This window comes from Pinus tabuliformis, chromosome 1_1 (assembly GCF_031772625.1).
Source record: "Pinus tabuliformis cultivar Carrire ecotype Pingquan chromosome 1_1, CPIR1, whole genome shotgun sequence".
Taxonomy (NCBI): domain Eukaryota; kingdom Viridiplantae; phylum Streptophyta; class Pinopsida; order Pinales; family Pinaceae; genus Pinus; species Pinus tabuliformis.
This window is the reverse complement of record NC_142297.1, coordinates 236,196,453-236,223,168: the sequence shown is the minus strand read 5'-3', so window position 1 is coordinate 236,223,168 and position 26,716 is coordinate 236,196,453. Positions and strand designations below refer to the sequence as shown.

General features: G+C 39.3%; 1 protein-coding gene and 1 pseudogene across 1 annotated transcript in view; one reads left to right on the top strand and one right to left on the bottom strand.

Moving 5' to 3' along the window:
• The window catches only part of LOC149212395 (uncharacterized), a 285,537-nt gene that overhangs the window by 241,542 nt on the left and 17,279 nt on the right, over positions 1-26,716 (bottom strand). The window lies entirely within an intron of this gene.
• On the top strand, positions 7,005-9,038 carry LOC149212396 (26S proteasome non-ATPase regulatory subunit 2 homolog A pseudogene; annotated as a pseudogene).

The following is a 26,716-nucleotide window of genomic DNA, read 5'->3' as shown; positions in this document are numbered from 1 at the left end:
AAGGGGGTTGCACTAATAATAATAAGGGGTTACACTAGCAGTATAGGGACTTAACATGCCCCTCTCCTTCAAAAAGTGTTGTCCTCAACGCTTGAGTAGTTTTGGATGCTTCTGTATAAAATTCTCGTCCTCCCATGTCGAATCTTCGGCAGGTAAGTTATTCCACTTGATGAGATACTCTAAAATTGATCGATTTCGTAGTTGTCGGGTTCTTGTTTCCCTCACTGCTTCAAGGTCCAATGTGATTTTTCCTTCCTCGTCAAGTTCTAGCAACATTGTTTGAACTGGACGCTTGTCACCTATAACCTTCTTTAAGCATGAAACATGGAAAACTGGGGGAACTCGGGAAGATCCAGGAAGCTCCAATTTGTATTCCATAGTACCAATCTTTTGCATCGCCTTGTAAGGATGATAATAATTTGGTGATAATTTATTATCCTTCTTAGCTTGCTTGAGGGACATTTGTCTATATGGTTGTAGCCGTAAAAATACCCAATCGCCTCCATCAAAAATTCTTTCATTGCGATGTTGATCTGACTGTTGTTTCATTTGATTTTGCACCAAAGTGGGGTCATCCTTTAAAAGTTGGAGAACTTGTTGTTGATGCTCGATGTGATCTTTCACTGCTTGAACCTTTTTCTTCTTGGTATGTCTTTCTATCTTGAGAGTTTGAGGAGTGGTAATTCTTGCCAATGCATTACAATATATGGTCGGACCCATTTCTTGATGGTCAATGTGATCTTTCACTTCTTGAACCTCTTTCTTCTTGATATGTCCTTCTATCTTGACAATTCATTACAAGATATGGTCGGATTCATTTCTTCTTTCTCTAGGGTTGGTTCCTGGTGTATATCCTCTTCTTTTGACGTTTCTTGATCCTTTTCTTCTTATTCACAATCACTATAAAATAATTTCTTCTCATCACACTTATGACCTTTAGTGTATTTGCTATCACAACTGTAATAAAGGTCGTTTTCTCCTTTTTCTTCCAATTGTTGTGGTGTCAACCTTGTAGGTTGTGGAAGGCTAGGAGCAACAACGCTTCCATATTTATAATTGTGAGTGGTAGGATTTCTTGTTGCCATAATTTTGCTTTCAATTTGTCTTGCCAACCTGAATGCCTTCTCCAATGAATCAAGTTCCCAAAGACGAACCTCATGTTGAATGTTATCCTTTAAAGTCCCTATGAAGACATCAATCCTCTACTTCTCTGGAATATCATTTACCCTTATATTCAATTTTTGAAAGTCCTCAATGTGTTATGCCATTAGACCCTTTTGTTTGAGATTTATCAATTGGCTAAAGGTGGTGTTTCTCTTTGTATCCTCATAATGTGATATCATTTCCTCTGTGAAAATTGACCACGTGACAAGTGGTTTACGAGAAAAAATCCCTTTATACCATAAAAATTGATTTGGTTCTAAATATAAGCATGCAATATATACCTTTTGTAACAGTTGCACCTCATGTAGATCAAAATATTGTTCCATCTGTAGTATCCAATTTACCGGATCCTTGCCATCAAATTTCCTCATATCGCTTTTTCTTGATTTTAAGAGCTCGGTCTTGAAACGACTGTAACTCTGTAATTTCGGATCTTTAAGTTCTGAAATTTCAACCTGTGATAGTCCTCTGAATTCGCTTTCTAACCCCGCAAGTCTGATCGCAATTGGATTCTCGAAAAAAGAGTTATGCCCAATCTCCCGCGATGACTTAATTATAGACTGGTTCAGTAGAGTGAACTTGTACAACGTCCCACGTGTCACTGTTTCGACCTTAGGTTCTGAAAATGATACCCAACAAACTGTAGTCTGTCATTTTTTACAAAATTTGAATCAAATACTCCGAGAGAGAGTTATGACGATTTTCCCAAGGTCACCTGTTTGCGATGTAATTCGGGGGCCTGCAAAAACCCTAACTGTCTTGGACCGTATCTAAGAAAATATAGCGAAGAAAAAACTGAAATTCGGGCCCGAGTTTCACCAATATTTCGGCTCAAATGGGTTTTACTTTCAAAATCTAAAACTTCGTAGAAAACAAATTATAGCGAAAATTCCACGATGACCTATTTGAGATGGAATTCTGGAGCTTGCAAAAACCCTAACTTCCTCCGATCATATTTCTGAAAATATAGCGAGACAAGAACTGAAATTTGAACCCGAGATGCAAAACGATTTCGTCTCAAATGGGTTTTTTTATCTTCTGAAACGTCACAAAACAAAAAACAAAACAAAAAAAAAGTTATAGCGAAAATGCCACGAAGAGTCGTTTAGAGCAGCAAAACCCTAGAATCCAAAGCTCTTATACCAAATGTTATGAAACCAGCTCACAAAAAGATAGAAAAGATTGATCAATGCCTTAGAAATCAACCTCTTCGAGGGGGCAACCTCCTTTACATTACACAAATGAACAATTCTTAGATTATCCAAATGACAAGACCTCCTTTCTATATATAGGAGTCTAGGGGGTCATAATACAATCAGAGCCGACATAACAATAATAATGTAAGGGCACAACAATAACAATAGTGGGCTTCTATGGGGCACAATAATAACAATATGGGAACTACATGGGCACAACAATATAATAAGGGGGTTGCACTAATAACAATAAGGGGTTACACTAGTAGTATAGGGACCTAATATGAAGTCTATGAGATCCCACTCGAAGCTGACCTAGAGAAATCCCCAATATGTGCATCTAGCATCACCATGTGTATGGGGGACAAACAACAATGCCATTCTGTAACTCCAAGAAATGCTCTAGATCAAAGGACATATTCAAGCCCAAACTCTCCAAAAGTGAAGTCCAAGTAACCTAAATGTAAAATCTACATATGTAGTCTCTAACAACCCAATTAAATTCATGTCTAGTCAAAAGGAGATGGCCTATGGTTTATTTAATTCCAACAAATGACCACAAAAGTAGATTTATGGGACTAAATGAGTAAACCAAGTGTGATCCAGAAAGTGGTAATGCAAAGTAACTCAACTAACTTTAATATTGACAACAAGAAAGGATCTTAGAACAAAGCTCAAAGACTAGCTCGTAGAAAGACTAACTAGAGCTAAGCAATGATATGTTCTATGATAAATTTATAGCATTTGTTGTTGTCATCCATAATTTTGGATTACCAAAATAATGAATGGATCCAATCTTTCCATTTGATAGCCTTTCAAAACCTATAGATGTCCTCTATGATGGCCCTATTTCACCTCATTTCAATAGGGGTACCTATATGCACATTTTTATTTTTGGTAACACCATTATAATCCCAAAGAATGCAAGTCGAAACCTTGTAGGCCACGTGGAGGTTATGTATTATGGTATCCTAAACATGTTGTGGCCGATCATGCATGGCCCTTTTACACACCACTCTTACGTGCTTTCATCTTGTATAGGATTGGAGGGCTTAGGATGGACCTACCTTGACACATTGTTTAGAGGAGCCATTTATTTTGTTGGGGTAATCACTATCTGTAGGGCCAATCCAACCCATGTCTTGAAGACACCTATGTCATTCCCACATGGTCATCTTTATCAAGTATATATGCATTATCTAGCCTTGGTGTTATATCATTATCATGTTGAGAACTCACATTTTCAAACATTTCAAGTTTCCCAAGGCATTTCACAAATCCCAATGCATAGGATCCTGAGGTCCAAAATCCAACAAAGGCTCAAATTTCTCAACGTAATTTGTACTTGCCATGCCATGTGGAAATTTGGTCAAAATGTCAAGGCATCATGGAGATATCCTTGATCAAAGGGGGGTGTCCTCCTTTTGTGTCACGTGTGGACTCTTTTTAGGCATAGTGTGGTCAATCCTTTGGTCAAATGAGGCATGTAATATATCAAAAGGCATATGCAAATCTTTTCCAAGCAAATCCATGGGCCCAAATTAGAAAATCAAGCAAGGAGTTGGAGATCTACTATTGTGGAACATTAATTAGTGGGGTCACACCACACATGTGGATTAAATAAGGCCATTTGAAGGGTCAAATATGACAATTAGGCCAAGTCAACGAAGAAGAAGGTTAATTACTCAAAATAAGTCAAGTAACCAAGATAAAAGGTAAAAACAAGCAAGTCAAGCCTTAAATCACAAAATCAAGCAAATATTGGACCAAGCGAAGAAAATAAAGTCCATCACATTAAGGAAAGCAAGTTGTTGGGCCTCCTAAGACTTAATTTTCCTCCCAAAAAATTCAAGACATCTTTCAAGGGAATGTTGCACACTCAAGCCAAATCACCCCACCTCGATGTTTGATGTCACTTTGCTTTTGGAGGATTGTGTTACCCATTTTTGGACTTGCAAACTCATTCCCATGTTGCATGATAGCGGTTTGACTTATAGTATGGGCATGGGCTTCATTTGAGACCAAGGTTACTTCGGAGCATGAGCGGAAGCGAGGACCGAGAGCGGAAGCGGGGAGCGAGAGCGAAAGCGAGAATAGGGAGTGACATTTTCAAAAGCTCCCTGTTCGGGAGCAAATCAGGAACAATTTTTTATATAATATATATTTTGGTCCATAAATGTCAACAAAAGCATGTAGATTGATGAATTAGATATAAAAAGACATAAAAGCATGGATTGAACCACATAACATCAATCATCTAGAAGTTATAATATTCAACACCCATGTCCACAAGTTAGTAACATACAACATATCAAGTCTCACGATTCACCAATCCTAAAGTTTCAAGATTTCAAAATTCAAAACATAACATTTATCATCATTGATCACTAAAGTACCATTACCATTACAAAGTAATCAAACGATAACAAAGAATATCTAACATGAAATGAAACGTTTCAACTTTCATCTTTCACGAAGCATCATATTCATAATTCATTACCCATGAGTTATAAATGCCAACTTCAAACTTCAAACTTAAGTTGTCATATATTGCTTATAAAAAATACCATGATAAATATGAAAGAATCAATAGTTATAAAAAGTACTAGAAACTAGAAAAGAAAAGTAAATATATTATCTACTACTTGACCCTCATGCCACGAGAAATTTCTAATTTCTTGTCTCGTACTTTATTGGGAGTCCATCATAAGCAAACATTGATTAAGGAAAGCAAGTCATTGGTCCTCCTAAGACTTAATTTTCCTCCCAGAAAATTCAAGACATCTTTCAAGGGAATGTTGCACACTCAAGCCAAATCATCCCCCCTCGATGTTTGATGTCACTTTGCTTTTGGAGGATTGTGTTACCCATTTTTGGACTTGCAAACTCATTCCCATGTTGCATGATAGTGGTTTGACTTATAGTATGGGCATGGGCTTCATTTGAGACCAAGGTTACTTCGAAGCATAAGCGGAAGCGGGGAGCGAGAGCGGAAGTGAGAGGGGGGAGCGAGAGCGGGGAGCGACATTTTCAAAAGCTCCTAGTTCGGGAGCAAATCAGGAACAATTTTTTATATAATATATATTTTTATATATTTTGGTCCATAAATGTCAACAAAAGCATGTAGATTGATGAACTAGATATAAAAAGACATAAAGACATGGATTGAACCACATAACATCAATCATCTAGAAGTTATAATCTTCAACACCCACGTCCACAAGTTAGTAACATACAACATATCGTGTCTCACGATTCACCAAACCTAAAGTTTCAAGATTTCAAAATTCAATATATAACATTTATCATCATTGATCACTAAAGTTGTAACTTGTACTTGTAACCATTACCATTACAAAGTAACCAAACGATAACAAAGAATATCTAACATGAAATGAAATGTTTCAACTTTCACAAAGCATCATATTCATAATTCATTACCCATGAGTTATAAATGCCAACTTCAAACTTCAAACTTAAGTTGTCATATAATGTTTATAAAAAATACCATGATAAATATGAAAGAGTCAATAGTTATAAAAAGTGCTAGAAACTAGAAAAGACAAGTAAATCTATTATCTATTGCTTGAACCTCAAGCCATGAGAAATTTCTAATTTCTTGTCTCGTACTTTATTGGGAGTCTCCTCATGCATAGAAGAATCACATTGGTGCTCTTGATTAAATAAAAGTTCCATACCCTAGTACCCTAGGTGCTCTTGATTATTGGGAGTCTCCCCCGCATAGAGGGCTTGGTGCTCTTGATTAAATACAAGTTCCATACCCTAGTACATGACAAAATCCAATGGAAACATTGCAATCCCCCCAATCCTGAAAAACAATGATAAGTGGGATGCATATTATGCGAGATCTAAAATTCTTCTTTCTCCATATGAAATCTAATGAGGATGAAACCACTCTCAAACATCCTAAGTCATTTCATGGTAATGTTAAAAATTTAAGTAAAAGGATGAAATTCTCCATTATCTTTCATTTTTATCCCTTTAATTTAAAAATTTAACATTACCATAAACGGCATATCAACACTATGGCCATAGGCTTGAACATTAGGTTGCCCCACTCCAATTACTGTTTCCAATCTTTGATAGCTCCATCTATCACTCTTGAATTGGCAGGGCGCGAAAAAAAAAATAGGGAGCGCGCTCCAGGAGAGGGTTCAAGAGGGCGAGGAGGGGGGGAGTGTTACGAACATAAAATTGTATAAAATAAAATAAACATAAATAAATATAAATAATGAATAATCAAAATAATGATTATTTAAATAATCGTTAGTTCACTGAAAAGGCCCAATCATGAAAGGACACCTGCCTAGGTATATATACAGGGCCTCATTATAACATTCGATCATCCTTGTACATTTTATATATATTAATAAATTATTATTACAAATACCTTTGTGTATCTTTACATTAAAGTCAACAAGCTATAAGTTTTGTTGCTTCGGTGGTATCAAAGCCATGTGAGTCTTGAACGTTATCTGCTGCACAATATGTTGTTAAGTTTTCGCCTTGAGTTCATTGAGCAGTTTAGCAAAATTCGAGAAAAGCTTCAGCAATTAGAAAAATCATGTGCAGAAGTTACAGCACGTCTAAAGGAAATTGATAATAAGGAAGATGAAGCAGTAAATGATTATAGTGTTGAAGATTTTGATGAAGCTAGATCAAGATGACGATCCAAATGAAGTTGATCTTAATGTGGATGAGAATGATATAGATCGAGATGATGATCCAAATGAAGATGATGTAGATGAGGATTATGTAGGTCAAGATGATGATCTAGATGGGGTTAATGTGGATGAGGACTATCTTGAGAGACAAGAAGATGAACAATATCATAACAATGAGGAAGATGCAGAAGAAGGCATTGATGATGACAAAGAGAAAAATATGAAAGAAGAAAAAGAAGAATATTTGGCTTTGAAACAACAGTTAGAGTTGTATGTTGAAAGGGTTCAAGATGTAGATCCACAAGTGCAGAAGTTGGCTCTGAAGAGTATGAGGCAATGAACTCTATGACATCAGTACCCAAACCTCTGAAATTTTTTCGACCTCGCTATGGTACATTAAAAGCATATTATGAAACAATGGCAGATTTTGATCTGAAGAATTACCTGGCAGATATCTTATCAGTTTTGGCTTTAACGATGTCCACAAAAGGGGAAAGGGAAAGTTTAAAGTTTAGGTTGCTTGGCTCCAAGGGAGATATTGGTTCCTGGGGTCATGAATATGTTCGGAATTTTGCTGGAGAAATTGCATAAGAGTACCAGAAGCAGCAGATGGAAGAGGTGCATGTTGATGATCCAATGGATCTGGTTCAACAAATCATCTCTTTTCATGTGAAGCACAATGTGGAACCAGAAGCAGTTGACCTTTTAATGGAGGTGGAAGAGTTAGATATGTTAACTGATCATATTGATGCCACAAATTATAAGCGTACATGTTTGTACTTGACAAGCTTTGCAAGTTATGCTCCAGGACATGATGACATGTTAGTCCTCGACATAGCTTATTCAATTTATACAAAATTTGGAGAATACACAAACGCACTTAGAGTGGCCTTATGTATGCACAACATGCAATATGTGAAGGCCATATTCACTGCTTGTGTAGATCCTCTTCAGAAGAAGCAGCTCTGCTGCATTTTGGCTCGACAGGGAGTGACATTGGAGCTAGCTGATGAAATGACAAATGGCAATGAAGAGCAACAGGAACGATTACAGGAAATAATTAATAACATAAAACTGAGTGAGGATTTTTGGACTCTAGCACGTGATCTTGAGATAATGGAGTCAAACTCACCTGAGGATATCTATAAGGCACATTTGATTGATGGGCATGCAAGTGCGCGTGCAAGTGTTGATTATGCTCATCAGAACTTGGCTTTTTAAGAACAAAGAACATGGGAAAGCTAGTGTTGCTGCCAGTTTGGGTTTGATTCTACTTTGGGATGTTGATGCTGGCCTTACACAAATAGACAAGTATTTCAGTAGCAATGATAATCATGTGATTGTTGGAGCTTTGCTTGCAATTGGTATTATAAATTGTGGCATCCAAAATGAATGTGATCCTACATATGCACTTCTTGCAGAGTACGTCAGTAAGGATGAGTCAAATATTCGAATTGGGGCAATTATGGGCCTTGGGTTAGCATATGCTAGTTCTCAAAAGGAGGATGTGCTTAAACTTCTTTCTCTTATTTTAGTAGACTCAAAGGTACCTATAGATGTAATTGCCTTCACTATTATATCTCTTGGATTGATCTATGTTGGATTTGAAATGATGAAGTGGCTCAGTCAATTATTATTGCCTTCATGGAGAGAAGTGATTCTGATCTAGGAGAGCCACTTACTCGATTTCTTTGTTTAGGCCTTGGCCTTTTATATCTTGGAACGGAGGAAAACGTTGATGCAACTTTGGAAGTAGCAAATACATTCAATGAGAAAATATCAAGATATTGTCAAGTTAAGTTGGAGTCCTGCGTATGTTGGGACTAGAAATGTTCTCAAGGTACAAGGTCTTCTTGGTCTTTGTGCTAAACATCTAGAGAAGAATGGCAATATAGATTACAGTGGTTGTGTAGGGTACAGTGCAGATGTTGCTGCAACAATTAATAACCCAAAAGAAAGCAGTGGAGGTGATGGAACTGTACCATTTAACTAATTGGGATTTTCAAAAAGCCCTACTGATCATGGGGTTGAGGACAATATTGATTTCTTCAAACTTCCAGCGTTCCATTAATCGAATTTCACTATTGATACTTTACCCGTTGATACCCACAACATAAATGATGACTATACTGATACATGATCATTTTTCGTAGAATCGAAATTCGTTGTTGATTCTTTACTCCTCATTGATAGCCACCACATAAATGATGACAGTACCAATGCTAGATCATATTTCATATGAGCGAACTTTGTTGTTGATTCTTTACCCACCACTGATACCCACAGCGTAAACTACAACAGACCAATACATAGTTAAAAAAAAAAAAAAAAAGGTTGTCATCCTCCCACCGTCAAGCATCATAACCGAGGTCGAAGGGTCAACAGGTGTGAAGTGTGACCCTTAGCGGCAGTTCGTACAGGCTTGGTGTACGTAAAGGGTTGGTCGATATATATATTGCAATACAACATAATTAATAACATTATAGATACCATATAAATTAAATTATTATAATTAAATTTTTTAATTATTATTAAAAAAAGTCGGTATATATAAATAAATAAATAATTATAATAATAATATTATTATTATTATTAAAAAACCAAATTATACAAGCTTGAGCTACCACTGACGTCGAGTTACATATGTCGAGATGACAAAACACAAAGTGAAGAAAATTGTTTGGGGTTAAGGTGAAGGAAACTGCCAACAATAAGCTTTGAGGACAAAGCTTTTGAAGGAAGGGGCAATGTTATGAACATAAAATTGTATAAAATAAAATAAACATAAATAAATATAAATAATGAATAATCAATATAATGATTATTTAAATAGTCATTAGTTAACTGAAAAGGCATGTCTTAAAGACATGCCAAATCATGAAAGTGTTGAAGAAAGTGTAACTAGGTTCGGTCTTCATAATGACATGATCTTTGTAAATGATGTAATAAAAGAGAATAAATTATTTTTTTGTATGTCTTGCTACATGGGTTTCATGAGCAAGAAGTGTCATTAGGTCAAAGACTTCTTCTTGATGTTTTTAGGAAAGTCAAAGAGTCAAGTCCAATGTTGCACGAAGCGCCCCCCCGCCCCCCCCCACGGTTCCAAGCCCCGAAGCGCGTCCAGTACGGAAGCGCCTAGGAAGCTTGGTCGGAAGCGCGCTTCTGAAATTCGGAAGCGCCGCTTCCGAATTTTTTGTCGCTTCCTGGAAATTCGGAAGCGTGGTACGGAAGCGCCACTTTCGAAGCGCCGAAGCGCGCTTCGTACGACGCTTCGGGCGTCGGAAGCGTGGCGCTTCAAAGGAGGAAGCGTATGCTTCCTATACGCTTCCGTACACTTCTGGAAAAGCGTTTAGAAAATCGTTTTTTTTTTTCAATTTTTTTTTTAATTTTAGGTGAGTTTGCTTGCTGGGGGTGGGTCCACCTTGGGTTAGGGTGACAAATGAAGGCAAAACAAATATAAATATAGCAGATGCTCCCTCATGGTAATGTTAAATTCTTAAAGTAAAAGTGACATTCTCCTTTATTTTTCATTTTCATCATTTTACTTAAATTTTTAACATTACCATGAAATGACTCAGGATGTTTGAGAGTGGTTCCAGCGTCATTGGGCTTCATATGGAAAAAATAGAATTTCATATCCTATTCAAAATTCAGCAGACTTAACAGTTTTCAGGAATTCAGTATCAATGGGATTGTGGCATTTCATTAGATTATATCAAGTATGAAGGTATGCGATTAGCATTTAATCAAGAGCACCAAGCCCTATATGTACCCTAGTGTTGGTGGTGTTAATTGTTGAACTCCTTTGTCATGCGGCACGCCCTTAGCAAAAAATTACCTTTCAATCAAGTCAAAATCATCGATCAAGCATGTTAAGCTTTTTCTACCATATTTTAAGTCTTGAATTAGGTAGTTTGATCAAAATTGGGCAATGTTGACTAATATCCCTAGACAATCGAGGTAGAGGCAAAGGCTAGACAAGAGGAGAAGAATCTAGATTCTAGATGGTTGATGCATCTAAATGGTTAATGCTCGAATAATTAATCATTAATGTACAATGGATGTTATATCTATCTTGATTTATGCAAAAATATGCATGTTTTCATGTCTTCTACAATTAATTTGCTATTTAGGATGTTTGTTTTGAGTATAAATGCAGAAAAATATATATATATAGCAGATGCTTCCGCGGACGCTTCGCTTCCTAGATTTTTGGAAAATGACGCTTCCGCGTCCCCGCTTCCAAAAAAACGCTTCCGCTTCGCCCTCGCTTCGTGCAACATTGGTCAAGTCATGTATGAAGGAGCTCTTTATACGCATATGTAAAATGTATTCTAGCCTAGAGCAACCCTTCAAGACCAAGATCAATCCTCCAAAAGCAAGCACAATAAGTCTACAAGCAAAACAATAAGGAGGTCATCATGTTGGCCTCAAAATTGAATTAATTAACTAAATGGCAGTCACGTCGGCTCAATAAATAGACGTGTTGTTTCACACCTTCAAGCCAACTTGCATATATGGACGTAACCACTATGAATACCCAGTCAGGGTCAACATGCAAAAAGGCATAAGTGAACTTGTGTTCTCTCTGAAGTTTTCGGATGGATACAAGGTTTGAGATCCGCATCAAAGAAGGCCGAAACTCCGGTTTGACTGCAACCTCAGATGGGTATAACATGCAAGAAGAAACTTCGGCTAGTCCGACTCTATCACATGGTAATACGCATGATTACAGGGATCAGAAATACGCATGACAAGAGGACGCAATTTTGATGTAACAATGAGTTCAGTGTTAGATACAATCTCAACATACCTGTGGATGGAGAGATACAATCTCGGTATACTTAAGAATTATGTGGCAGCAAAACTATAAGTCAAAAATCTCGGATGAATGACTTTGGATAAGGACAGAGGTACAGGACTTTGATGAGTACAAGGGCTCGAACATATATGTGATCTTAGTAATGATAACAGTAAGTAACTACAAGTTCTCCTCCTCGATGATGACTGTCTCAGCGTATCTATGATGATAATCTCAATGCAAGGAAAACAATGACTGTCTCAGTGTAGTGTTGATCACTATATTTGTGATGGAGAAAATGGGAGATGATACACTCTCTAGACAACTGATCTCTGCCTCGACATAACTATGATCCCACAGTAATATACTTGGCATACTAGACAAGGTCATAATGAAGCTCTCGATGCTTTGATAAAGGCATAGAATCAAGGTCACAGTGAAGATCTCAATGAAGACAAGAGACCTCGTTGACATGATGAAGCAGCAGTAATGAAGATCTCAGTGATGCAGTAGTGATGACCTCAGTGGTGCAGCAAAGATGATGATCTCAGCAATGACGAAGAAGAGGATTGGTGTCTTTGTCTTGGAGTGGCCTAGGAGGTCAAGGGTCATGGTCTTGGTATTCGTCAATTGGAATCTCTATAAGAAGAATTTTGTGTGGATTTTCCCTTCCAAGAGGGAGAGGTTTTGGCCCTAGCAAAAAGCCAAATATCTTGTGTTCTTGTCTCTTTAGTTTTGATAGCAGTTTGATGAATCAAACACATATATTAATTTTAAGAAGAAAATCAAGCTAAGATAAAATTGTAAAAACACTTACAAATTTTTATCATGCTAAGAAGAATCTCATTAATTCTGAATGCCCTAGATTCTTCAACATGGTATCAGAGCGAAGGTTTAGAAGTCAGAGGAAGGGCAGAAAAGAGACATTCAAGGATCAAGTTTCAAGCAAAGCATCAAGGCAAGCTATAGGAATCAAGATCTACATTCAAAAATCAAGACCTAGATCAAAGAAGCAACCTACAACAACAGTCTACAACAACAAGGGTTTTGGAGAACAACAGTCAAAAGATGAAGTGTTCAGATCTCAGGATACATGGCAACAGCTTTGGTGACTCCCACAGTTTCGATCTACAACATACCAGTGATAGTCACTATCTCAGATTGAATCCTTTTCTATAAAGAACACAGTCCTAAAATCTCGGATTCTCAGAACTTAATGATACATATTTGAGGGCATATATAGGAGTTTGAATAGACAATACTCGATATAGAAGCTATACTAATTGATGGGTCTCTATATATCATGGCAAGCAACCTCAATTCGATGTTGCATACTACAAGGTTCCTTATGTAGCCCAATTATATCAACAGTTTGTTGGATATATAAATCAAGATAGCTCGAAGGCAAAGAAGGCAATCTTCCTATCAAGGATCTCATCCAGAGGAAGCATCAATACATCTGCCCCAACTACTACCAACATGATCAAGGTGAAGATTTCATCTTCACAATCAAGTAAGTATCTTTTCATTCTATAATCAAGTTTGATTCTATGACTTCATGATTGCAAGAAGATCTATAGGTTGGATGGGTCATCAAAGGTTCTTGCATGGAATAAGAAGGATTGCCATAATCCTTATGGAGAAGAGAACCCAATGAACATATCAAGGTTTCCTTTGAATTCATAAGAACTCTTAAGGTTCTCTCATTCCTGTGTAGCAAGAAAGTAGTCATAAAAGAGATATATGGAATACCAGAAGATATACTCTCTGAAATGCAGTGAAGAAGGTCATATCACTTAGACTTGATTGAAGGTATCAAAGAATGAAGAAATATATTCATGAGATCTCAATTGGGAGATCTGCGAAAGATGATAAGATAATCATCTACATTCTTAATAAGCAATATGGCAAGCATCCTTGGGACATGGAAGTTTCCTCATTTAACAACTTGTGGTATCTATGCAAGATGGAAAAAGGACAAGTTGTGGACAAAAGTGTTAAAAGTTAAAAGACTTAAACATGTGCAGAAAGGAAAGGGAAGTGTGGTCCTCAAACAAGACAGAATAGTTAAGATTCAATACTATGGGAAGATTATGGAAAGAAGCTCATATCGGCGGAAGGATAAAGGAAGCTGAAGAAAAGGGTCGAGGAAAGAGGGAGTAACAGACCTCTACTATGAGTGAAATGGTGTCCCTCACAAAAGGGTCCTATCATAAGCTCCAAAATCTTTTGCAGATATGACCATGATAATAAGATGCATCGTGGCATCATGGAAGCTGTAGAAACAAGAGCTCGTGATATCACCATGGGAATCATGAAGGACAAAATCCATGGCAGTTGAATATGAAGGATATAGCTCTTGGGAACCTCTTTGGATATTAAAGGAAAGGAAGAAGTCCTCCAGGACAAGGCTCATCATACATCAAGTCAAAAGGGAAACATTTTCCAGATGGGGATATGTAAGATCCTCAAGATTCTCTGATGGAAACCTCAACGGAGGGTTCACTAATCCAGAGAGGTAGCAAGTGGTTCATCAGGAAATCCAACTTATGGAATTCATGAGATGATGGTGTGAGAAATGAAGTAGATCAAGGAATTGAAGATCTAGGTAAAATGAGTGGAAGAAGCCTAGATGACCTAAAGGTAAAATGAGGCATGTATGCTTGTGTTTAATATTGTAATGTCGTGTCATATGGTTGCAGGTAACATGGATCAAGCATGATCAAGAGAAAAAGGATCTCCTCCTCCGAAAGGATGCAGGAAGGCATAAGTCACACTAGATGAAATCAACATAATATGTCCTCATATGAAGTATGAGGTGGTTGACTACAATTAAGGAACTCTGATTGAAAGCTCCTAGGAATGGAATGTGTAAGGAAGGAAGAGATCGTGAAATATGCAACAATAATGAAGGCAATCAACATCCAAAGCATTAGGAAGATTTGACTATGAAAACTCCCAGAAAGATAATGAAGACTCTGATGGAAGTCTGAAAAAATTGGAGACCCTTGACAATGGATATCTTTGGGAGATGTGTTAACATGTATGCAGGATGTTGATACCTACAAGAAGATGTCACTAGAAAAGGCCATCACCAAAAAGTAATATGTGATTTATTTTTTGGTTTTTGACCTCTTGGAGAAAGTTTGGGTATGTGTGCAGGGCCATGGTGAGAAGAGTTGTGAAGGATGTCACAACTATGTACCTTGTGATCTAGAGCAATCACTGTTGAAAGAAAAGTAAAGATAGATGGCCCTATGACGGAAGCCCTAGATGCAAAGCCAAGGAGAATACTTTCCAGGAAAAGAAGGAATGACATGACTAAGGAAAGTGATGGATGGTTGGACCCTACATATGAAGAAATTGATGACATCAAGGTTATGGATCATCAGGCAACAAGAAGACCCTATAAAGTATTGATAATAGAGTCTCTGTATAAGAGGGAGCTCTAGAAGGTTCTTCTCAGTAAAGGAACATGAGTAAGTTTCTGAGTAAAGAGAAACTTGGAACTCATCCCTCGTTAAGAGGGAGAGTTAGACACGACATTCTTGTCTTCAGTTTGGAAGAAAGAATGGAAGATTGTGTAATCATCTAGCATCCGACACTCTTTGAGGATGTGGTAGGGCATCCAAGACAAGAGTGGGCAAGAGGACCAATATTCTTGAGGGAACCCAAGATGAGAATAGTCCTAGTAGGACATACTCGGAGAACACCCGGGTGGGTATGACCCTAAGAGAAACAATGATGATGCGTGTCTATCAGTGATTGGTCTCACCAACATTGTGCACTCTGATCTAAGTGAGAGATAGAGCTGTTACTAAAGGCCTTGCTAAATGAAAAACAATGTAAACTTTGAAACAAGAACTAATACGATTACCTGTTTCGTAGAGGTAGCAAAAAAATTACCCGATTTTGAAAAGTGGTGATGCAAAATACACTTCTTTTTTTCGGAGCATATTTTTGACACTTTAAATAACTTATACGATTACCCATTTTGTAGAGGTAGCAAAAAAGTGACCTGATTTTGAAAAGTGGTGATGCAAAATACACTTCTTTTTTTTCAGAGCATATTTTTTACACTTTAAATTTTCTTATGTATCAAATATAAATATTTGTTTTTAAATGTTAGTGATTTTCATGCTAATTTTGAAACGTGTTGATGCAGCATAACCTTTTTTTTAGAGGGCTTATTTTTCACACTTTAAAATTTATTATGTCCAATTTTTTTTTAAATCGTGATTACTTAACGAATTTTCAAGTTGTTTTATTTTATTTTTTTTAAATGTTGATTACTTAAAAGAACAAATATAAAAAATATATATATATGACAAATTATCTCATAAACCATAAAAGAATTTGGAAAAAAAAACCATAAAATTAAGTAAAAATAGAAAAATTAACAAAAAACCATTATTAAAAAAAAAATTAAGAATTTTTTTTCACTGAGCGTCGTTGCCCTCGCTGCGATCTGCGCAGTCTGAGTCTGGGCGCTGCCCTCTCGGCCGTCTCCGCCCCCGATCCTGGTCCTCCTGACTGCGGGGTTGCTTGGATCTGCTAGGCCTCCCTGCTCCTCGCCTAGACCTCGCTGTGCCCCCTGCACCTGTCAGATCTGCTTGGATCGCCCTCGTCCTGCAGGGTCTGATCGGATCTCCTTCTCTCCGAGCTTGAGATGCCTCGCTTCCTGTTCTTGCTTGGTGCAGATCGGTTTTGTTGATTTGTGCTTTGCCATGGAGGCCCAAGGCTCACCTACCGGTCCCTCGCAAGCTTCACCCCCGGAAGCTGAAGCAGCCTTCTCCTCTCTCCTTGCTTCGCTGCCCAAAAAGAAGAAGCTCGAAGTCTCTAAATTCGTCAAAAGGCTCGACGATGTTCCGGAGGTAAACCTTCCTCCTGAGGGCCCGATCCAGGTTGCTTTGTCCCTGGCAGATCGAGCCCTGGTGGGTCAATTCACGGGCCTTTGGCCCTCGCCAAAATCGACGGAAAACTGGGTCATCAAGAACTGGGTTCCGCTGATCGAAAACAATGTCACCTCCTAAGTTGCAGGAAACGTGGCCCTAGGGGTCGTTTCCCCAGGGGAAACGAAACAAAACGCGTTTCCCCATACCGTACGGCCTGGAAACGCGTTTCCGGTCGTACGGCCACGTTTCCCGAAACGGAAACGTGGCCGTACGGCCGGAAACGCGTTTCCAGGCCGTACGGGCCACGTTTCCCCAAAAAAACAGTTGTTTTTTATTTTATTTTTTTAATTTGTTTTTAAATTTTTTTAGGGTTTCCAGGATGTTCTAGAAACCTATTCTAAAGTTATAAAAGAGCAGTTTGTCTCATTCTCTCATCACACTATTCAGCAAGTCGTTTCTCTTGGAGACTGGCAGTTGTTTCAGCTAGGGTGTTTTGAGCAGTGAGCAAAGTAGATTTCAGCAGCAGGAGAAAGAGATTTCAGCAGCAAGAGAAAGAGATTTCAGCAGGAGATTTCAGTAGCAGCAGATTTGGCTCAGCTACAACCATATTTCTCCTCTTTTCTGGCATTTCGGGGTAGTCTCAGCCACAGATAATTAATTTGGGTAAGCCACATTCATTTTTTTAGTTTTTTCTTACTATTTCTTCAATTTTTCTAGGGTTTAGGCAGCGAAAAATATGAAAAACGTTTTTTATTGATAGATTTGTTTTTTAAATTTATTTTTGCAGCAAATTTGGCTCAGCTACAGCCATATTTCTCCTCTTTTCTGGCATTTTAGGGTAGATTCAGCCACAGAAAATTAATTTGGGTAAGTCACATTCATTTCTTAGTTTTTTTCTTACTATTTCTTTAATTTTTCTAGGGTTTATACAGCCAAAAATATGAAAAACGTTTTTATTATTTACAGATTTGTTTTTTTAATTTATTTTTGCAGCAATGGCTTCCAGCCAAAGTGCAGCTGCAACTTCAAGCCCTAGGGCCAACCCAAGGGCTGAATATTATCCTCTTTGGAGTCATGTGACGAAGCTTCAAAGATGTGGAGGTGGTGGCTCATGGGAATGGCGATGCAATCTTTGCAATAATACGTACAAGGGCTCCTACCCAAGAGTGAAGGCTCATCTATTGCATGAAGGAGGACAGGGGATTTCAGGTTGCACAAAAACATCAGATCCGTTGGTAAGGAGGGCATATCAAAGAGAGCAAGATGAGGCGGATGGTACTAAGAGAAGGCATGATGACCTTACTCAAGCTCCATCTAACATTGAGCCAAGGATTGTAGCTGAAGCAAGAAAGAGGAGAGCTGGTCACACTCAAGAACATGAACAACCAGCACCCAAAAATACCAGAGGCCCAGGGGCATCCCATTCAGTTCAGGGTAGCAGAATTGCTAGATTGGTGAATGTGCAAGCAAGAGAAGAAGTTGATTCCAGAGTAGCTAGGTGCATTTATGCATGTGGTATCCCATTCAATGTTGTTCGCTCTCCTTACTGGCAAGATATGATAAGGGCAATTAACAAAGCTCCTCAAGGGTACAAGGGGCCCAACTATGAGAAAGTCATAACCCAGCTTCTCAAAAATGAGAAGGAACTTGTGGAGGACATTTTAGCTCCAATTCGTTCTTCCTCGAGTAGCTCTGGGGTTACCATAGTCTCAGATGGTTGGACAGATATGAGGCACAGACCATTGATAAATATCATTGCCACTTCCCCCAAAGGAGCAATGTTTATAAGGCAGAACACTACTTAGGAGAGGTGAAAGATGCACAGTTCATTGCTGATGTTCTTATAAAAGCTATTGAACAAATAGGGCCTAACAGGGTGGTGCAAGTTATCACGGATAATGCACCAGTTTGCAAAGCTGCAGGTTTAATTATTGAGGGGAGGTATGACCACATCTTTTGGACACCATGCATTGTCCATATTCTGAATCTGATCTTAGAGGAGATCGACAACAAAGTTTCCTGGATAAAGGAAGTCACAGGGGAAGCAAGGGAGATTATCAAATTCATCACCAACCACCACCAGTCTCAGGCCATATTTCGAGAGTACTCCAAATTGGAGTTGTTAAAAGTTGCTGAGACAAGATATGCCTCAAACTTCGTGATGTTGCGTCGCCTTGTTGAGGTTAAGCATGCATTAGTTTCTATGGTGGTGAGTCAACTTTGGATTGAGTGCAGACAAGCAGATTCAGAGCGGGGATCTATGGTGCGTAGATTGTGCCTTGATGAGGATTGGTGGAGCAAGGTAGATTTCTTGCTAAAGTTCACAACCCCTGCATTTGAGCTTCTCCGGAGTGCTGACACTGACCAACCTTTCTTGGGAGAGGTATATGATGGCATGGATTCCATGGTTGAGAAAACTATGGATATCATTTCGCAGGAGTCTCCACAACTTTTGTTTGTTGATGATCATTTTGCTGGTTTGATCAAGAAAATCATTGTTGACAGGTGGAACAATTTCAATACACCATTGACACTTTAGCACATGCTTTGAACCCCAAATTTTATGATGAGGAGCTTATTGCTAAAAGCAATGGGAAGAGGAAGGCACCCCATAAGGATAGAGAGGTGGCTACTGGGGTGAAAAAAGCACTTATGAGAATGTTTCCTTCTCGTCTACATAGGGAGGTAAAGGAGGAATTTGCCAGTTTTGCTGCAGGAATAGATGATTATGCAGATATATCAGCTTTGGAGGAGAGAAGCACCATGAATCCAGTTAGGTGGTGGATTTGTCATGGAGCAAATGGTGTACATTTGCAAAGCCTTGCCATTCGTATTCTTTCACAAGTGGCAAGCTCTTCATCAGCAAAAAGGAATTGGAGCACTTAAGGTTTTATTCATTCTGTGAAGCGCAATAGGTTGGGCTCACAGAAAGCAGAGGATCTTGTTTATGTGCACTCCAACCTTCGCCTTGCATCTCGTAGGGGTCCAGAATACAACAGTGGTCCTTCTAAAGAATGGGATGTGGATGCAGAAAATCCTGATTTGGATCTCTCTCTTGTTGCCCTGAATATTGAGGACGATTCTGGAAGTGGAATTGGTGCATCATCTTCTTCAGCACCACCATCCACTGTTGAGCATTCTGCTGCTTCTATTTTTGATGAGGATTGTTATGATGAGGATTAGTCTTTTGTGACTTGTCTCTATAGTTCTTGCAGCCTTATAGTCTTTATTGTACTTGCAGCCTCATATACTAATATAAATAAAGGCTGATTTTGGATTTTCCAGTTCCTATATTTTTATTTTCATTATGTGATTATTCATGACTCATGAGTAAATGTGATGTAAATTTAATCTTAATGTTTAAATGTAATAAATTATAATCATATAATGTAAATGTATCATTAATGCTTTATGATTGCACATATATATATTAATAATTTTTAAATATTTTTAATATATATATATATATATATATATATTCGCGTTTCCCCGTTTCCAAAATTTGGGGAGGTCGCGTTTCGTATCGCTTCCCGTTTCGGAAACTCGTTTCCGTTTCCCCGTTTCGTGCAACTTAGGTCACCTCTTATTTTCTGGGTAGAGGCTTCTTCCTGTTTGAGTTCAACACAAAGGAGGACAAAGACCTGATCTTCAGGAATGGGCCATATTTCATGGGACCTCAGGGTCTCTATCTCAACAAATGGACCCCTGACTTCGACCCGACCATGGATGTCCCAACGGCGGTCCCTGTCTGGGTTCGGCTCCCTAATCTTCCAGTGCATTGTTGGAACTGGGAGTCCCTCAAGCACATAGGGAATACTCTGGGAAAATTCATTGATAGAGCAAACAACAATGACCAGTATGATTGCGCCCGAATCTGTGTCGAGGTAGACTTAGAGGTGGGGCTTCCGGAGGCCATCAAATTAAAGGTCGGCAGTTGGACGCACGTGCAAGTGTTGGACTATGAGCAACTTCCTTTCAAATGTCGAAAATGTCATATCTATGGCCACTTTGCAAGAGGGTGCCCGAACAAAGGGGAAGCAGAGAAAGGTAAGGAAGAGGGCTGGAACCAGGTCAAGAGGTCAAAGGCATCCCAAAAGAAATCTGGGGTACATGGCCCCCATCCTGCCTCCACCCAGAATGCTCCCCCGCCAAAAAGTCAAGAAAACAGGTATGTGGTCTTAAGCTCCGCTGAAGAGACTCCCCAGGAAGAAGATAAGCAAGATAATCCACCAGAAAAAACGACTTCAGCAGATGCAAGACCTGAAGAAAGCGCCACGGCAAGAAACAAGGAAAAGCAAACAGAAGCATCCGAGGAGGAACATGACTCGGAGGAGTCTGAGGAGGATGGAGAAATAGGAGACATGCAGACATCGGTCAGAAGATCTGCAAGAGGCCGTAAATCTGCTAGAGAAAAGAGAGATCAGGAAACTTACAAAGACAAGCTTCAGGGTAGTCAGCCCACTCTGGAGAAACTCCTTGGAAAAAATCCGAAGACGACCAAAAACCAAGTGCAGGGTTCCAAGGGAGCCCATCATCATAAAAATAAATGATGAAGATCGTCTCCTGGAATTGCAGAGGAATGGGGAGCAAAGTGAAAGAAGAAGCAACGAGAAGCCTTATAAGAAGAGAAGCCCCAGACATTCTTCTGATTTAGGAGACCAAAATGGAGGACAAGGAGTTTCTCCAAATCAGTAAAAAAATTTGGAAAGGAAGCAGCGGACATGCAGTTTCAGCACGGGGAGCCTCTGGGGGTCTGGGCTCCCTCTGGAATCCTCTCAAGTATAGGCTGGTCACCGAGTTGCACAACACCCACTGGCTGTTTTTGAAGCTCCAGCCTTTGGACTCGAGGGAGGCAGTCAGCCTTTTCAATGTCTATGTTCCAACAAATATAGGGGAGAAAAGGGAGTGCTGGGACTCCATCAGACAACTGTCGGAGTCAGAAAATTTGGAAAACATCATTGTGGCAGGGGATTTAAACCTTACCATGCGCATGGAGGAAAAGCGAGGAGGAACAATCATAAGGGATCCTGCAAGGGAATGGGTGGAAGACCTCATGCAGGACTGGGATCTGCTCGACATCCCTCCAGAAAATGGTAAGTACACCTGGTCTAACAAAAGAATAGGTCCTGGTCATATTGCTGCTAGACTTGATAGATGCTTGGTGCAGAGTTCCTTTCTTCTGCTGGGCTTAGAATCCAGATTGCATATCCTCCCATGTAGCGCTTCTGATCATAAGCCCATTTTGCTTGAGATGTTGGGCCACAAAGATCTTGGACCCATCCCCTTCAGATTCAACCCTCTTTGGGTTAAGGAACCAGAGTTCCTGAAGCTGGTTCAAGACTGTTGGATTTTGCCAGTGAAAGGTTCCCCTTTCTTCATTTGGGAAGAAAAACTTAGAAGATTGAAAGCGGTCCTTAAAACTTGGGCCAAATCCCTTCCCTCCCCTGCAAAAGAGAGAAAGCAGGCCCAAGACAACCTCGCCCACCATCATGCTCAAAGTGAAGATGCAGAAATCACTAAAGAAGTTCTAGACAAGGAAGCTTAGCTCCAGCGAATCTTCCATAAAGTCTGCCTTTCGAAGGAAGAGCATTGGAGACAGAAGTCTAGGAGTTTATGGCTTAAAGCAGGAGACAGAAATTCTGCCTTCTTCCACAAACAAGCTCAAGCCAGAAAGAGCTTCAATTCTATTGCAGAAATCAAAGATGGCAGCTCAACTCACAAAGACTTTGATAGCATAAAGAGAGCAGCTTTCAATCATTTTCAAAACCTGTATAGAGAAGAGGGAGTGACGGACCCAAACTCTAAATTCTTGGAGGCGGTTCCTCCTAGGATCTCTCCTTCAATGAATCAACAGCTCGAGGCGAAGATCTCTATACAAGAAATAAAAGATGCTCTCTCCGACATGGAGCCTGACAAAGCCCCGGGCCCGGATGGCTTCACTGCAAGATTCCTTCAAACCTGCTGGCAGATTGTGGAGAAAGACCTCTACAAAATGATTTTGAAATCCCAAACTTGCCAGAAAATTGGGGGCAGCACCAATTCAGCTTTCCTTGCCCTCATCCCCAAGGAAAAGGGTGCTAAAGAATTCAATCGGTTCCGCCCCATCTCTCTTTGTAATATTGGATACAAACTAATCACAAAGGTCATTGCCAACAGACTAAAAGGCATTCTTCCAGCCATCATCCCGGAGAACCAAGGCGGATTTGTTCAAGGGAGACAGCTTGCTGACAACTTCATCTTGGTTCAAGAGGCGATTCATTCGAGCCAGCTTCGCAAAGAGAAAGGTATGGTAATTAAATTAGATTTAGCTAATGCTTTTGACCGGGTTAGACTTAGCTTTCTTTGGGAGGTCCTGAAAAAATTTGACTTTGGAATGGTTTTTTTAAATTGGACCCGTGCTTGTATTGCTGATCCTTGGATCGCCCCTCTTGTGAATGGGAGAGCAGCTGGTTTTTTTAAAGCCTCAAGAGGGCTTAGGCAGGGTTGCCCCCTCTCTCCGCTCCTCTTCGTTCTTCATGTTTCTGTCCTGAGTTTCTACCTGGATCAGAAACTGGTTGACCAAGAGATCTTGGGGCTCAATATAGCAAGAGGTGTTAAAAATGTTAATCACACCCTGTTCGCGGATGATACCCTCTTGTTAGGGGCTGCCTCCGCCAGATCTGCTTCAAGTTTCAAGGAGGTCCTGGACGACTACAGTGAAGCTACAGGCAGCAGCTTAAACAGTGGTAAGTGTAAAATCTTTTGTTGGAATATTTCGACTTCCACCCTTTCTACCATTTCAAGAATTCTGGGCTTTACTGCTTCCCTCAACTGGTCCTCCTTTACATATTTGGGCCTCCCCATCTTCCGTAAATTGGCTTACAGCAGAGATTGGGTCCCTCTGTTGGACAAATTTAAGGCCAAAATCCAAGCTTGGGGGTTTTCATGGCTAAATCTCACTGGCAAAACTGTCCTCATCAAATCCGTTCTCTGTAGCCTCCCCATTTTTCAATTCTCTGTAATTCTAGCCCCTTCAGGCATCATAAAAAAAATGGAAGCCTTCATTCGCAAGTTCTTCTGGAAAGGGGGCAATCATAATGACAGGAAAATCCCTTTGGTAAGTTGGGAGAAAATTTGCAAGCCTCAGAGCGAAGGAGGCCTTAACTTCAAGGATCTCAACCTCCAAAACATAGCCATGGGAGCCAAGATCTTCTGGAGAGTCATTGGATCACATCCAGGCTGGGCGCAAAGAGCTCTTTGGAGGAAATACTTCAGGGGAAAGAGAAAGAGATGTTTGGACGCCCCTCTACCCACCACAGGCTCGCAGCTGATCAAACTTTGCCAAAAAGCAGTCCCTTTAATCAGAGACAGAGCATATTGGATTCCAGGAAACGGTAAAGAATGTAAGATATGGGAAGATAGCATTATGATGCATCCACCCTTATCGTCTCACAATTCTCTTCAATCGCTGCGTTTGTGGTTGGACAACGCAGGCTGCAACACACTTTGGGACATCTCGCAGTGGGAAGGCAGAACATGGTTGCGCTGGAGACTCCCACCCGTCCCTCCTGAGCTGTCTCAAGCTCGCGATCTGCTCCTTGCCTTGCTAAACGGGATGGCGCCTCTGCGCGTGGGTAAGAAGGACGCCCGAGGATGGGGAGCCGCCCCAGGGCTGTACACGGTGGCGCAAGGCTACAAGAGTCTGCAGGATCGTCCTTATGTCCCCCCTAACCCAGCTGTTTGGAACGGGATCTGGAACTTCAAATCCATGCCCAAGGTCGATTCTTTTTGCTGGTTGTTATGCCACAGAGGGATTTTAACAGCTGACAGATTGCAGAAGAAAGGTTTTCATGGCCCCTCCCGTTGCCATTTATGCTGTGACAGTGAGGAGAACGCTCAGCATATCATTCTGGACTGTAAATTTTCAAGAGAAATCTGGCAAGGACTTCTGAGTTACTGGAAATCTGAATTCACTTTGCCCATGTCTATATCAGACCTTTTTGCAAATTGGCGGAATTACTACCCTGAAACTCTCCCAAAAAACGAAAAATTCATAGCAGCATGGCTCTCCTTGCCGAAATTCGCTTGCTAGCAGATCTGGCTCGAGCATAACAGAAGAGTTTTCAGGGATGAAAGTCTTAACTCACAGGTCATCATCATCAAAACAAAATGCCTTTGGAAAGAAAGTCTTGGGGATTATCTGTCGGATCTGAATCTGAGCCAGCATGACTTAGATTGGGGTGCCTCGATGGACCTCCATTTCTCAGGCGAAATTAGGCACCACAAGGCCATAAAAGAATGGCAATTCAGGGGGAAGGAGAACGAACTGTCGGATTTGCTTCTCAGGCAATCCAGATTTTCTTTGTTCTTCGACGGAGCAGCGAAAGGCAATCCTGGATTGGCTGGGGCAGGAGGAATTATAAAAAATAAAGAGGGCATAACAGTGGCAAAGTTCGCTTGGGGATTAGGGCAGTCAACCAGCATGCAAGCTGAAGCCTTGGCACTTCTGCAAGGTCTTAAGCAAGCAAAGGCTATGGGTCTCTCAGAAGTCAGCATTATAGGAGATTCTCAAGCCATTATCAAAGTCTTAGTAGAGGATTCCTCTCTTGTAGACATTAGACTGGCAAGAATCATTTCAAGAATCAGAACCTTGATGAAATATTTCCGGACTACAACTTTCCTCCATGTTTTGAGAGAAAACAATAAAGATGTTGATTTGGAAGCCAACAGGGCAGTTCCTCTTTCCGCTGGCTGTCTCTTGGCAGACGAAATTGAGAGCTGGGATTCCATTCCATAACGATTGTCATGTTTTTCTGCATTTTGCTGAATCAGTTTGTTTGTCTATTTAAGATAGGGAAAATAACAGAGATAGACTCGATAGTCTTGAATAAATCTCGCGGGTACCCAGGATTTGGGACCTTTGATCAGCTAGTGGAAGAAAGTTTAAGGGCTATGCCCGACCAAATGTAACCGGTGAAAGGCATTTTGGCCAAAGTTTAATATAATCCCATACCCGTTCTTGTTAAAAAAAAAAAAACTAAAATATACTCAAATTACAAACAAAAAAATTGAAAATTTAGAAAATATATATATATTTTCAAATTTAAAAAAAAAAAAAAATATATATATATATATATATATATATATATATATCAAAAAACATTTAAAATTTAAAAACAAATATCTATTTTTAATTTAATTAAAAGAAAAAAAAAAAACAACAACAACAACATTTAAAATTTTTATTAAACCCTATATTTTTTATTTAAAAACAAAAAAAAAAAAAATTAAAAATATATATATGTTTGATTAAAAAATAAATAAACATTTAAATTTTTTTAAATAAATATTTTTTATTAAAAACAAAAAAAAAATATGCGCATATTTTTTATTTTTTTTAAATAAACATTTATTTTTTTTTAAATATACTTTTTTTATTTTAAACATTTAAATTTTTTTAGGTTTTTTAATAACATTTAAAACAAAAAACAAAAAACAAATTATACTAATTTAAAAAAAAAACATTTCAAAACAATTTTTTTTAAATATTTTTTATTTAAAACAAAAAACAAAAAAACATTATATGCATATTTTTAAATTAACTTTTAATTTTTTTTGAATATAAATTTTTTTATTTATAGAAAAAAACAAAAAACAAAACAAAAAAATTTTGCACGCACTCCGCCGCCCGGCCACAGGTGGAGGAGCTGCATGTAGCCTCCTCTGCCTCCTCTGCCCAGGGCCACGCCACCACGGGCGGCCAGGTGATTCCTGAAATCGCCTCACCGCCACCCGTGGTGGCGCGGCCCTGGGCAGACGGGCTGCCAGAATCGCCCCACCGCTCGTGATGGCACGACCCTGGGCGGAGGGGCTGCATGCAGGCCTCCTCTGCACAGGGTCGCACCACCACGGGCAGCGAAGGGCGTGCGGAATTTTATTTTATTTAAAAAAATTAAAAAATAAAACAAAAAAATAATAAATAAAAATTAAATTATA